Raw genomic sequence first — 15,538 nt, forward strand, 5'->3', positions numbered from 1 at the left:
AAGACTAATGAGTCATTGAATGATCTATATGATAGATTTGTCAAACTTTTGAATGATTTGTCATTGGTTGATAAAGAGTATGATCTTGAAGATTCAAACCTTAAATTCCTGTTAGCTCTTCCTGAATGCTGGGATTTGAAGGCAACAACAATAAGAGACAACTACAATCTTGATGAAACAACTCTTGATGAAATCTATGGAATGCTCAAGACTCATGAACTTGAGATGGAACAAAGAAGCAGGAGGAAAGGAGGAAAGTCAAGGATAGTTGCTGTTAAGGCTGAAGAAGAATCCCCCAAAGCAGCTTCCTCAAGGAAAGACAAGGGTAAAGCTCTTTTCATAAAGTCTGATATTGAGTCATCAAGTTCTGAAAGTGATGATGACTCAGATTCTGAAAGCTTGCCTGAGACTGATGCTGATGAGGAGATGATGAAGCTGTGTGCTCTTATGGTGAAAGGAATCACAAAGATTGCATACAGGAAGTTCAGGAAGGGAAAGAAGTTTTCCAGGAAAGGCATAAGTTCTGATAAGAAGAATTTCAGAAGATCTGAAGGCAGAGGAGGAAAGTCTGACAGAGGAGATTATACCAATGTTAAATGTTATAACTGTGGTGAGAAAGGCCACATATCTCCTGATTGCAAGAAGGTAAAGGGTGACAAAGGCAAGGCTCTTGTCATAAAGTAGAAAAGCTGGACAGACACCTCAGACTCTGAAAGTGAGGAGAACTATGCATTGATGGCAAATGCTGATAAAGAAAGTGCTGAGAGCAGTTCTGAAGCTGCTGAAACAAAGGTACCTCAAACTACTTATGCTTTTCATATTGATGATATTAATGAGTTGAGAAGATATCTTAAAACCATGTTTGTTAGTTATAGAGATCAAACTTTAACATGTGAAAGATTAACTTCTGAAAATCTTGCTTTTAAGAAAAGAAATGATTTCTTAGAAAAAGAGTTAGTCATATTCCATCAAACTTAGAAAAAGAGTTAGTCATATTCCATCAAACCTGTTAAGTTTGTAACTGTAAAGTCTGAAAATGAGAAATCAGAAGTTAAAGAGGAATTAACTTCTGACAAACTAAAACAGGAAAAGACAGCTGAAGTAAACATAGGCTTAATGACAAAGAAGCAGCTTAAGCATAAGCTGAAAGATGTTAAGAATGCAAATAAGGTAAAATCACCTAGGAAAAATAGGAATGGAAAGGAAGGTGTGAATAAAAGCAATGATTATAAACCTGTTCCTGATACTCCTAGGAAAATATGTCATAACTGTGGAAGTTCTAATCATCTGGCTTCTTTTTGCAGGAAGAATAAGAATATTAACTCCTTACCTTCAAAATCAGGAGTTAAGAGTCAGTCTGTTAGATACAAACCACAAAATCCTTGTTTTCATTGTGGTAGTTTATGGCATTCCATTTATACTTGTAAGGAATATCATAGTTTGCACTATGATTATTATCAAATAAAACCTTCTTTGAAGAAAGTTTACATTGTTCCTTCTAGTGTAAATTCTGATTCAAAGTCTGATAATGTAAGTTCTGACAAGAAAAATGTTAACATAAACTCTGATGCTAAATCCGCTGCAAATGTTAACAAACTTAATAAGACCAAAGGATCCAAGCAAGTCTGGGTCCTTAAAACTAATAATTAGTGGTCTTTGTGATTGCAGGGCAACAGGAAAAATATTCTAGTTCTGGACAGTGGATGTTCAGGACATATGACTGGAAATAAGGCCCTGCTATCAGACTTTGTGGAGAAAGCTGGCCCAAGTGTTTCCTATGGAGATGGCAACATTGGAAAAATATTGGGATATGGCAATATCAATCTTGGGAATGTCATAATTAAAGATGTAGCTCTGGTCTCAGGACTTAAACACAATCTGCTGAGTATAAGTCAAATCTGTGACAGAGGTTATCATGTTGATTTCTTTGAAGAACACTGTGAAATTGTGAATAAATCTAAAGGCAAAGTTGTTCTGAAAGGATACAGGCGTGGTAACATTTATGAAGCTAAGCTTTCAACAAGCACTGATGGTTCTGCAATTTGTCTGATGAGTAGAGCATCAATTGAAGAAAGCTGGAATTGGCACAAGAAACTCTCTCATTTAAATTTCAACAATATAAATGAACTGGTCAAGAAAGATCTTGTGAGAGGACTGCCAAAGTCAGTATTTGCTCCTAATGGCCTTTGTAATTCCTGTCAGAAGGCCAAACAAAGAAAATCTTCATTCAAGAGCAAGACTGAATCATCAATTCTTGAGCCTTATCATCTACTACATGTTGATCTATTTGGTCCAATGAATGTCATGTCTATTGCAAAGAAGAAATATGCGTTGGTCATAGTGGATGAGTTCACCAGATACACATGGGTGTATTTCTTGCACACAAAAAGTGAAACTGCATCTATCTTGATTGATCATGTCAAACATCTGGATAAATTGGTCAAAGATTCTGTGAAAATCTTAAGGAGTGATAATGGCGCTGAGTTCAAGAATTTGATGATGGAAGAGTTCTGCAAAAACCATGGAATAAAGCAGGAATTTTCTGCTCCTGGAACTCCACAGCAAAATGGAGTTGTTGAAAGGAAGAATAGAACTCTCATTGAAGCTGCACGTACAATTCTTGAAGAAGCAAAGCTTCCAACCTATTTCTGGGCTGAAGCTGTGCAGACTGCTTGTTTTACTCAAAATACAACACTCATTAACAAGCATGGAAAAACACCATATGAGATGGTGAAGAAAAAAGAAGCCAAATCTGAAGTACTTTCATATATTTGGATGCAAGTGTTTTGTTCTCAAGACTCATCCTGAACAGCTATTCAAGTTTGATCTAAAAGCTGATGAAGGAATCTTTGTTGGATATCCACTTTCCACAAAAGCCTTCGGAGTCTACAATTTGAGAACAAAAGTGGTCATGGAATCTATCAATGTCTCTTTTGATGACAAGAAGATTACTGGTCTTGAAGATTTCATTGATCATGATCAGTTGAGATTTGAAAATGAAGACTCAAATTCTGATACTGAAAAACCTGACAGTCTAAGTCCTGATACTGTAAACTCTGATGGATTAAACTCTGATATTATTGAAACTGTGATGACTACGTCAAAGGAAGATGCACCAATGCAGGGGGAGCATACTCAAGATCCTACCACATCTCAAGAAACATCAGAATATACATCTGGCTCTTCAAGTTCTGATTCGTCAAGTTCTGATAAGCCAAGTTCTGATAGTGCTGAAAATCTAAATTCTGAAGAATCCAACTCACAGAGCATAGTTTCAGGGGGAGCATCAAAAAATGAAAATGAAGACAGCATGGATCATGGGGGAGCATCCAGTTCTAGAGAAAACCTTCCATCTGCAAGGAAGTGGACAAAGTCACATACACCTGATTTGATAATTGGAAATCCTGATGCAGGTGTCAGAACTAGAACAGGTACTTCAAATGAATGTCTTTACAATTCTTTTCTCTCTCAGACTGAGCCAAAGAAAGTGGAAGAAGCTCTTCAAGATACTGATTGGGTGCAAGCAATGCAGGAAGAGTTGAATGAATTTGAAAGAAACAAAGTCTGGACCCTAGTGCGAAGACCAAAGAATAGATCTGTTGTTGGTACAAAGTGGGTATTCAGAAACAAAACTGACAGTGATGGCATAATTACAAGGAATAAGGCAAGGCTGGTTGCAAAAGGATATTCTCAACAGGAGGGAATTGACTATGATGAAACATTTGCACCAGTTGCTAGGTTAGAAGCCATAAGGATATTTTTGGCTTATGCTGCTCACAAAAATTTTACTGTCTTTCAAATGGAAGTGAAAAGTGCTTTTCTCAATGGAGAATTGGAGGAGGAAGTATATGTTGAACAATTTCCAGGCTTTGTAGATTCCAAACATCCAGATTATGTCTACAGGCTTGATAAAGCACTTTATGGACTTAAGCAAGCTCCTAGAGCATGGTATGAGACTTTAGCTCAGTTTCTTCTGGAAAGTGGATTCAATAGAGGAACAATAGACAAAACACTGTTCAACCTCAACCATGGAAAGGACTTACTTCTCGTCCAGATTTATGTCGATGATATCATTTTTGGGTCTACAAATGACAGACTTTGCAAGAAGTTTGCCAAACTGATGCAGTCAAGATATCAGATGAGTATGATGGGGGAACTTAGCTATTTTCTGGGCCTTCAAGTCAAGCAGAATGAAGAAGGCACTTTTATTTGTCAAACTAAGTACACCAGAAACTTGCTAAAGAAATTCGGAATGCAAGATTATTCAAGTGCATCCACTCCCATGGCCACTGCAACAAAACTGGATAAGGATACTGGTAAATCAGTAGATATTACTGATTACAGAGGTATGATTGGCTCTCTACTCTATCTAACTGCTAGTAGACCTGGTATCATGTATGCTACCTGTCTTTGTGCAAGATTTCAAGCAGATCCAAGAGAACCTCACTTAACAGCTGTGAAAAGAATTTTTAAGTATCTTAAAGGAACAGCTGATCTGGGATTGTGGTATCCTAGAGAATCAGATTTTAAACTAATAGGTTACTCAAATGCAGATTTTGCAGGTTGCAAAATTGACAGGAAAAGCACAAGTGGAAGCTGTCAATTTCTTGGAGGCAGATTGGTTTCTTGGTTCAGCAAGAAACAAAAGTCAATTTCCACATCAACTGTAGAAGCAGAGTATATTGCTGCAGGAAGCTGTTGTGCACAGATTCTTTGGATGAAGAATCAGTTACTGGATTATGGGTTAACATATTTCAAAATCCCTATTTACTGTGATAATTAAAGTGCTATTGCTATGACATGTAATCCAGTTCAACACTCTATGACAAAGCACATCAGCATCAGGTACCACTTCATAAAGGAACATGTGGATGAAGGTACAGTGGAATTGCACTTTGTTCCAACAGATCAACAACTAGCAGATATCTTCACAAAACCACTGTGTGAAGCCACTTTTACAAGATTGGTAAATGAACTTGGAATGGTTTCAGGTTCTTTTTCTAAATCTGTCTAGTTTTGTTCTGTTTAATTAGACTTTATGATCAGTATTTACAGAATGTAATCTCTTTGTGTATTCTGTGATTAATTGAAATATGCGTTCAAGTACTGATTGTTGTCTGATATATGTTTCTAAACTCTGATAAGTGATATATCTGTTTAAATAACTATTCAATCCTATGAGGATAACTGTGTTAGATACTGACCTAGTAGTCTTCAATAAACAAATGATCCCATATAAGAAGTAATTATTTCTGTGGAAATCTTATGACACAAGCGAATTCTGATAATTGAGCTTAGTTGAGTTTACTTTGTTTATCTTATTACTAAGTCACAAATTAAAATAATGCTACTCATCTGTTAAGTTCTGATACTAGTAAATCTGCTGAATGTACTAAGTGCTGATAAACCTCAATTATCAAAAGAAAAAGCAAAAAGATCAAAGAATAAAATCAGGTACTCCTTTGAGATCTAGAGTAAAAATGTGGAAGGGACGACCCAAGTGCATTGCTGGTATTAAGTAAATATGCATTAGAAAAGCAAAATATTTTCTTGGTGACTTTTCACACTCTATGATTACTGGAGAAATACTCTGATAATAGCATAAATTCTGATAAGCAGTTGTGACTCACTTACACTGAGAAGCCACTGTAAAATAGAATTTAAAAAGATGCATAAAATTAGCACAAAACAGTTGAGATGGACTCAATCATGAACTCATTCGTCAGTAGGTTTCAGGATAATGACAGCTCTTTAGCAAAATTTTAGTTATGCCTTATTTCTAAGATGTACTGAAGTGAATCAGACTTTACTCCTTGTCTGAAATTTAGCTTAATGCACACACTAATCACTCCATCTGAATGATGAAAATTACTGAGGTGGTCTATGTTGTTTTAGATAAACAGTCATTGTGTCATTTTGCACTAACTCTGAGGACAAGTTCTGGTTGCATATTCTGACGATTAAGTTCTGAAGAGTATAACTCAGAACTTGTATGAGGATTTACTCAGATAGGCATTCCTTTTTCGAGTTAAGAAATTATGTTATGATGACTGTTAAGTTCTGATATAAGTCTAAGTTCTGATATTATAGTCTAATTCTTTACTTGACTTATCTGTGGATAAAATTTGATAACAGTCTCGGTTCAAACTAGAATATGTTGAAGTGGAAGATTAATAGTCACTATGGTTAGGGTTAATGGTATTCGTACTTGAACAGTCCACTTTTACTTGTTTCTTGTGCGCATTCAACCATGTTTTCTCCTTCCAATGAATGTTATTCTTTTTCCAAGTCTGGGGAGACGAGGTAGAATTAATTCTACCTGTCAGCATTAAATACTTTTACATCTCCTGGCATTCTCTTGCCTATATAAGCAGCCACTTCATATCAGCCTTCCCATCAAATTCTTTCTCACAAACTTACCTTCATACTTTTTCTTTCAAAAACACAATGGTCAGATACAACATGTTTTTGAACTACCAAAACTTCAATATGGAGCTAAGCTGTGCCGACTGGCAGCAGGAATGGCACGTCACAGCCATTCCTGAGGAGATATGGGACTCTGTCCCACAGGAGGTACTGACCCACCTCCTGTTCTTCAATATGGACTACCATCGCCATCTGGAGCGATTGGAGGAGGAAAGGCTGGAAGCTCTCCGCTAGCAAGAGCGAATCATCCGACTCGCCATTCTGTTTGTCGAGAGTAGGAAGAAGAAATGATTTAATCTCGTCTTCTTCCTGTTTTTCTTCATCATCAGCCTTGCCCTGCTTCTTGAGCTAGGACAAAGGCTGTTGATGTTAGGTTTAGTAGCTTAGGGAAATTTTGTATAAGTACTGATGTAATTTCAATTTCATGAATGTATTCTCTTGATATATTAATGAAATTTGTTTTTGTTTCAAGATTTTGTCTCTAAGTTATTTTGTAATGCATTGGTAAATCCTGATTTATTCATATTCTGATGACCATATAAATTCTGTTTTAATTTAAGTTCTGATTTTTCTTTATCAGCACTTACTCATCTAATTTATCTTGGTCATTTTCACGTGATTTATTTTCAGATATGAATGATGCAGTGAAAAATAACTAAATCAGTGGGAACGGTTTCAATTTTGAATTAAAACTATTTCACCTTGATTAATGGAATATCTGGGTAAGTGGAACGGTTTTCTCTTGAAAATAGGCAAGTGGGTAAGTAATGATTACTGTTTTCTCGAGCCCAGTAACTATCCATTATTACTGCATGTCTGACAGGTGTCCCAACGGTTACTTTTTGTGTATAAGTAACGAAGAGAAAAGATTGTCAAATCTTTTATTTACTTTTCTCTTTTATCTCTCTCTCTTTACTTTCATCCTTTCTCATCTACTGACAATTTTTCATACAGACATTTTATCAAACACAACACAGGCAACCGTATTTCTCTCAAATTTTAATGGCACCCAAGGACATAATCTTCCATGGAGCAAAGTTTGTTCCTAACAACTTCTCTGCTATACTCAACACGTCAGAGGCACCCTCTGAACTTCATTTTATTCAGGACTTTCTCACTAATTCTGATATTGGGTACGCTTTAACTGAGCCTGAATCAGTCTCTGGAGTTCAAGTACTGGAGTTCTGGAGGAGTGGAGTATATGATGATGGTGGTGCTCAAGGGTCCCCGAGTATTATCTTTTTATCAGGGGAAAATGAGTATATTGTGACTTTGTCTACGGTTCGACAAGCACTGCAGCTACCTGAGAACTGTGTTTATTCTACGGTCGACGAACCAATTCTTCAGAACATAATGGCCAGTCTGGGTTATGAGGGAACATTGGCAAAACTTGGCAAGTTGAAGAGATCTTTCATGAGGAGGGAATGGAGTTTCTTCTTTGACTGCATTACCAAGGCTTTCGCAAATAAATGCTCAAATTTCGATGCAATTCCCATATTCAGCCAACAAATCGGGTATGCTCTTATTAATCAAACTGATTTTGATTACGCAAGTGTTGTCTTAGGTTTTATTGGGGATAGGATGACAGAAGATCGAAATACTGTATATTTTGCCAGATTCTGTCAGCTTATTTATAAGTTCTGTTGTAATCAGCCCCAAAATTTTGGTGATTTAATTACATCCTTCAGAATTGCTAAACGAGCTTTCACTGACTTATTATCTACTGATAATAAGAAGGCTGTGTTAAGACCCCTCTTAATACCTTTATCTGTCAAACAAGCCTTAATCACCTATGACCCTGTTAAGTACACTGCACTTTTTCCTGATGTTCAACCATCAGAACCTCATCCCTCAACATCTACTGTGAAACCTTCTTCTTCTAAATCTAAGAAGAAAAAGAATGTTCCTAAAACACTTCTGAAGAAAAGGAAGTTTGTCTTGAGAGATGAATCTGATACTGAGGAACAGGTTCCTTCTTCAGAACCTGTTGAAAGTAAAGCTGAGAAAGAGACTTCTCAGAGGGATTCTGGAATTAGGGGAGCTAGGCTTCTCAAGAGGCTTAGAAGAATGACAGTTCCTGAAACTCCCAAGGAATCCAAATCAACAAAGAGATACAAGAAACAGAGGGCACACAGGCCAGTTTCAGATGATGAAGAAGAAGCAGCTAAGGAAGGGGATCAGGAATCTCTGATCTCACAAGACAAGGAATTTGCTCCAGTCACTTCTTCTCCATCAACTCCATCTAAGGAAGCTGTTTCTGAAAAGGCTAACACACCTTCTGTGTCTCCTGTTCATCCAGGCACAAGTGCTAATATTGATGTTCAAAACTTGGTTGTGCCTGATGTAATTCTCTTAGAAGCTCCAACAGCAACTAATCCTTCAACAACACCTGTTCCTGATGCTGTTCAAACTCCAGAGTTATCTACAACACCTTCTCTGCATCAAGATGCTGATGATCAGACTTTAGGTGAGCATCACGATATGGCTGTTTGTAATATCCGGGATATATCGTGTAATTATTTTTGATATTATTATGTGTGCCCAGTATCTATTCTGTGAGTTAATTGTTAAGTGTTATCTATACTTGAATATTCAAAAAATAATATTAATTGAGTATTTTAATTTTTATATGTCCAAAATAAAATATAGATAATTGTTACATCTTCCTAATTATTTTTATGTTGATTTATGGATTTATAAGAATCATATGAAATTTCTAAAATCTTTTTCCGGGTAATTAAAATCTATTTTATAAAAACGGGAACCAACCGACGTCAACCGTTGTTACGTTTTTGGAACCCGAAACTCTTCCGAGAACTCCTTCCTAACCTAATTGTAATATTTCGAGCATATTCCATGTTTCGACTTTTTCGATCCGGCGTACGGTTTGTCCTGCGCGGGTCCCGGCGTAACATTTTCGATACAATATTCGTTTCGGTAAATCAATACAACCCGTATTTTCGATAAACGGGAGCTTTTTATTAAACTATCCCAATTATCACTTCGTAATACGTGTAACCAGGCGCTGAGACCAAGACTGCAGTACAAATTGTACTGATTTGGATAATTATCCCGAAAACCGATACCGTTTGGATCAGTTTTTACAGATAAACGTACTGTTTTATATCCGGAATGATCCAATGGGATACAAATTTTCCGTAATTATAAATAGCCTTTTACCGTATTTTATTTCGTATCAAAATCATTTGCAGATAGTTAATTATATAATTTTCAGAGAAAAACCCTAATTACATAAACTGTTCTAAGAATCAAACAGCAAAACGAAGGCGTTACCGATCTCTGTTTTTAAAGCTTGAGTAACCAAAACGAAGGATTTGAGGTGTTCAATCAGATTCTGAGCTTTGTTTCACTGCAGAAATCAAGGTTATTTTTCTAAAAATTTATTTATTTTCGAATTTATTTTATTAAAAATATGAATTTTTGTTCGGATGATTGTTTGTATGATTTGATGATTGCATGTTGTAGAGCTTGTTTTCCTGATGATTTTCATATGTCATACGTCTGATTTGGAGTTTAATAACATGTTCAAATTTTAGTTTAATTTTCGAATTTCAAAATTAGGGTTTATAACCCGTATGAATGTTCTTAATTGAAATTTGGGGGTTTCTTATTCTGTGATAGATTGATGTTGTGTTATAGTGGGTTGTGTTCTCTGTGAAATTTACAATCTAGTCGTATAAGTTTCATGAACCAACGAGGTCTGTAGAGAAGGGAGTTGTGTTTTGAAGTTTTCCGATTTTCGCCGGAAACTGGAAAATTTCACGGCCAAATTCCGGCCAACTCAGGGATTGTTAGGATGAATTGATTGCATGGTTGTGTTCCTGATGTGGTGTAGATGTGATCTGGAGGTGTTGGTGGGGTGAGGACGCCGGGAACGTGTTATCCGGCGAACCCGACTACTTTCCGGCGACCCCCTGGAAAATTACAGTTTAGTACCTATAGTTTTGAAAACGATGCAGTTTGGTCCCTGTAGTTTCCAGACTTTGCAAAAATTGGATTTCTGTTTTAAAAATGTTTAAAAATCATATTTCCTATTTATTTTTATTATAAAAATTCGTTTTTAATTTCTGAAAATTCTAAAAATTATTATTTTAATTCCGAAAATTATTTTTAATTCACAAATAAATCTGAATTAATTAGTTAATTAATTTCAGTTAATTTTTAATTGATTAATTAGTCAATTAATTCGAAAATTAATTGATTAATTGATTTAATTAATTATTAATTGATTTTAATTAGTTATTTAATTAGATTTAATTATTTAAAAATGATTTAAAAATTCTGAAAAATAGTTTCGAGCTTTAAAATATTATTCTAAATTATTTCCAAGGCTCGATAATTATTCTAAAATTATTTCGGAGCCAGAATGGGCCAACCGAACCCTGTTTATTAACCCGAAATTGATCCAACGACCCGTTTTAATTCCGAAAAATGTTTTAAAAATCATTTTAAATACCCGAAAGCATATTTATGACCCGAGACTTCTTTATAGATGATATGTCATTGATTACGTGATGTATTATGTGTTATACGTGACCTGTTGTTTGACTATCGGTCTATATATTCGGTGTTTACTTGGTTATTGCATAGATTTCAATCCGTTAATCGGATTTGGGTAAAACGAAGGGTAGATAGAAGTATGTGTTGAATAGAATCCTATGAGTTGATGATTGATAGATGCTTATGATATGTGAGCAGAAGAGGCATGGCGTAGGAAAGGGAAACAGGTAGTTGAGGAGTAAGACGATTGTGATTGAAAGCAAGTGCAGGATAGTAAGCTAATATCAGGCAAGTGTTCTGAACTTTCTCGAGATATTGTAATTCTTGATAGTCCTGTTGACATTACAAGTGCTTTGAAGCACGGAAACTTAAATTCTGATTTTAGTTATTGTTCTTGAGCTATGAACCATATTCTTTATGAGCCATTGATTATTGTATACCCAAACACGAACCACAAATCTACGATACTACTCCACAAATACATACAAACTAAATACCAGACACTGAACTGAATTGTTATATACTCAATCCATGATATCTTATGCTTTGAAAGACCAAATCCTTGAAACCCTGAAACGTTGTTTCCTTTGTTATCCAATTCTTTCATTACCCAGCATTCAAGCTTTGAAAGTACCTTGTTGATCCTTACAAGGATTGAAACCCTTTCATTGTTAAACATTTATTGTTGTTAATAATTTCGGTTATTGTTTATTATTGCATATTCTGTTATTATGTTAGAATTGGATTGTTTTTATAAAATTGTGGACCAGATTCGTGGTCAGACCATATAATGGTCAAGTTAGGCCAATGTGTGCCTTGGATCCAATAGTTAGAGCAATGTTGTGTGCCTTGCTCAGGGTTAGTGCGTGACTGATCAGCAGCCTAACCTTGGTTTTAAATTAAAAGTATAATATCCAATTCTAAATCATAATCCATTGTTCACTTGATATCATAACCATATTCACCTGATGATCATTATTCTCAGTTTTGTCATTGTGACTTGCTGAGCTAGTTAGCTCATTTGTGCGATGTTGTTTATATTCTTTCCAGTTAAAAAGGAACCAGTTGGTAAAGAGGATCCCCAGTCCATCGCGAGAGCTAGGGGTTCAGGTTGAGAAAGCTGAGCTAGTAGGCTTCTTTTGGAATAATTTAAGTTTGTAAAAGTTTGTAATAATGTTTGATACTCAGTTTGAATTTGAAATAGTTAGGATTTGAACGGTTTGTAATATATTAGTGTGTTTGGCTTGTGTGCATACTTTAACCTGTTGCGGTCCGTGGTGGTTGGTAAGTAGGGTCATTGCATATATTATTATTATCTTTATTATTGTTATAAGCAAGTTATAATTAAGGTGTGTGTGTGGACCCCAAACTTCTGACCCGGGTTTGGAGGGCGCCACAGGTTTGGTATCAGAGCTACAGGTTATAAGTCACTGACACAAGCCTAGGTTAATGGGAATGGGTAGAGGGTTAGGATTAGAAGTAAGGAATAGGATGATAGAACGTTGAGAGGTTGAGTGTTTTGGTATATCGGGTATTAGTGTAATTTGCATTATGGTACGAGATTCTTATATTACGATATGATTTCAGATAGCAGAGATGGCCGACTCTTTTATTCCCGTATCAGCTGATCACTCAGAGCCTTCAGTTGGAGCACCAGCATCGGATCCACGTCCTGTTATTCCACCAACATTGGCTATTCTACCTCCACCGGTGTTGCAGCCCGTACCATTGCAGACTATTCCACCTCCAGGCATGAGGCCACCTGTCAGAGGACCCCCACCAGCTGATTCAGATTCCACTGGGCATTCAGTAGCGAGTGCCCCATTCCAGTCTACATTGCCCCCAGTTCCTTATTACCGGTATGAGGCTCTTCTATTAGAGCGTGATTCCTTGTTGGCTCAGATTAGAGAGTTACAGCATATCATCAGGACTACAGATGTTAATCGTGGTGTGAGGGAGCTTCGAGAGGAGATTCATGTGACACGGAGGGTTCTTGAGGCTAGGTTACATGGAGCTACACTACCTGGCAGAGGCCCTGATGCACTGCTGGGCTGGGCTACTGAGGTGATGAGAGGCTGGCAGGACCAGAGTTTCCTTGGAGCTGAGTTAGAGATTTTGAGATGAAGATGCTGAGTAGTGTTGTTATGATTATGTAGTATGGACAGTAGTGTGTAGTGTGTATCAGAAGACTTTTGAGTTGTATTTATAGACTAGCGATGCTGACTAGTGAGTAGGTTGTTATACCCTTTTTGCTTTTACTTTCGAAGCGTCTTTACGCTTGTACTACCCTAAAACTTTTGATCTATATATATCAGTACCTTTTTCCTTTCCAGCACTGTCATTTATTTTATTGCACCTGTTTTACCTTACCTTATTTATTGCACCAGTTATACCCTATGATACCATGTACCCTGTTTTCCATAACTGTTTATATTCTGTAAAGAAGCATGCAATTTACTTAGTTACAACTGTTTTCAAAAAGAGATATTCCTGTTTTACAAAACTTTTCTTTTATGCAAATATTTGATTCAAAAGCTAAATAAATTGATTGATTTTTTACAGAAAATGCCTCCAAAAGAAATACCCGCACCAACACCCAGAATGAAGAAACCAACAACAATAACAATCAAAATGATATAAACCCGAATGTGAACCCAGGACCCATGGACCCAGCAATAGCCCAGATTCTTCAAATCTTGGCCCAACAAACAGTTCACCTGGCACAACAACAGCAGAGACAGACCAATCCCCAGGTAACTTTCAAAACTTTTCAGGCAGTAAACCCACCAAAATTCAAGGGTTCCTTAGAGCCAATTGAAGCAAATGTGTGGTTAAAGGAAATAGAGAAGGCTTTTGCCTTGGTAAAGGTGAAAGAGGAGCAGAAGGTTGAATTTGCAAGTTACTATCTGAAGAATGAGGCCACCTATTGGTGGGAAATGGTGAAAACATTGGAAAGTATAGATGTTATTACTTGGGAAAGGTTTAAGGAATTGTTTTTAGAAAAGTATTTTCCTCAGTTTGTTCAGGATCAAATGGAGCTGAAGTTTTTAGAATTAAAGCAAGGAAACATGTCGGTAACAGATTATGAGGGGAAGTTTGAGGAATTGTCAAGGTATGTGCCGTCGTATGTTGATACTGATAGAAAGAAAGCTAAGAGATTCCATCAAGGCTTGAAGCCATGGATCAGAGGGAAGGTAGCTATTTTTGAATTAGATACTTATGTTGGGGTTGTACAGAAAGCTATGATTGCAGAGACAGAGAGTGAGATGTTCCAGAAATAAAAGGAAAGCAAGAAAAGGAAAGTTGAGGGAAGTGAGGGCCAATCACAAGCAGGGAAGTTTCCAAATTTTAAGAAGGGCAAGTTTCAGCCAGGGAGAAATTTTAATTTCAGGAGACAAAATGTAGGAGACGGAGGCCAGGGCAATCGTTCAGCTAATGTGAATCAGCCGAATCAGTTGAGATTAACTTTTCCAGATTGTCAAGTATGTGGAAAGAAGCATGGAGGAGTTTGTAACAAGTTGAATGTGGTATGTTTTAAATGCAACCAGAAAGGGCACTACTCGAGGGAGTGCCGAAATTAGCCAGCAAGAGAGCCAGCAAATAAGGATCAACCTATCCGGAATCCAGTAGTGAAAGTTCCAGTCATTGGATTTACATGCTTTAAATGTGGGAAGCCAGGACATATGGCCAGGGATTGCAAGACACCAGCCCCAGTTAGTAATGCATTGAGAATTATGGGATCTACCCCACCAGTAAATGAGACTCCAAGGGCTAGAATTTTCGACATGTCAGTGAAGGATGCTATCCAGGATACGGATGTCGTGGCAGGTACGCTTAATGTGAATTCTTTATGTGCCAAAGTGTTAATAGACTCGGGAGCAACTCGATTGTTTGTTTCACAAGATTTTGTTAGTAAATTAAACTATCCAGTTGAGTGCTTAAATGAAATAATGACTGTGGAATTAGCAAATCAAGAACGTGTAACTGTGAACCAAGTTTGTGGAAATTGTGAGATTGAGATTTCTGGTAGTAAGTTTTGTGTAGATTCGATACCATTTAAGTTAGGAGAATTTGATGTGATATTAGGGATGGATTGGTTATCTAAGCATGATGCTCAGATAGATTGTCGAAATAAGAAAGTAATGGTGAAAACGCCAGACGAAAGAATAGTAACGTTCAAAGGTCAGAAACAAGTAAAGAAGTTCTTAACGATGATTCAAGCCAAGAAGTTACTACGGCAAGGATGCGAGCATTTCGTAGCATACGTGATTGACAAAAGTCAGGAGCCAGCAAAACTTGAAGATATCCCAATACTGAATGAATTTCCAGACGTATTTCCCGACGAATTGCCAGGACTTCCTCCAGATAGAGAAATTGAATTTGCGATCGACTTAGCACCTGGAACAGAACCAGTATCCAAGGCCCCGTACAGAATGGCGCCTGTTGAGATGAAAGAGCTAGCAAAGCAATTGCAGGAATTGTTAGAGAAAGGAGTAATCAGACCCAGCGTATCCCCGTGGGGAGCCCCGGTATTGTTTGTCAAGAAGAAAGATGGAAGCATGAGACTGTGCATCGACTATAGGGAGCTCAA

The sequence above is a fragment of the Apium graveolens genome, chromosome 8 (assembly GCF_009905375.1).
Source record: "Apium graveolens cultivar Ventura chromosome 8, ASM990537v1, whole genome shotgun sequence".
Taxonomy (NCBI): domain Eukaryota; kingdom Viridiplantae; phylum Streptophyta; class Magnoliopsida; order Apiales; family Apiaceae; genus Apium; species Apium graveolens.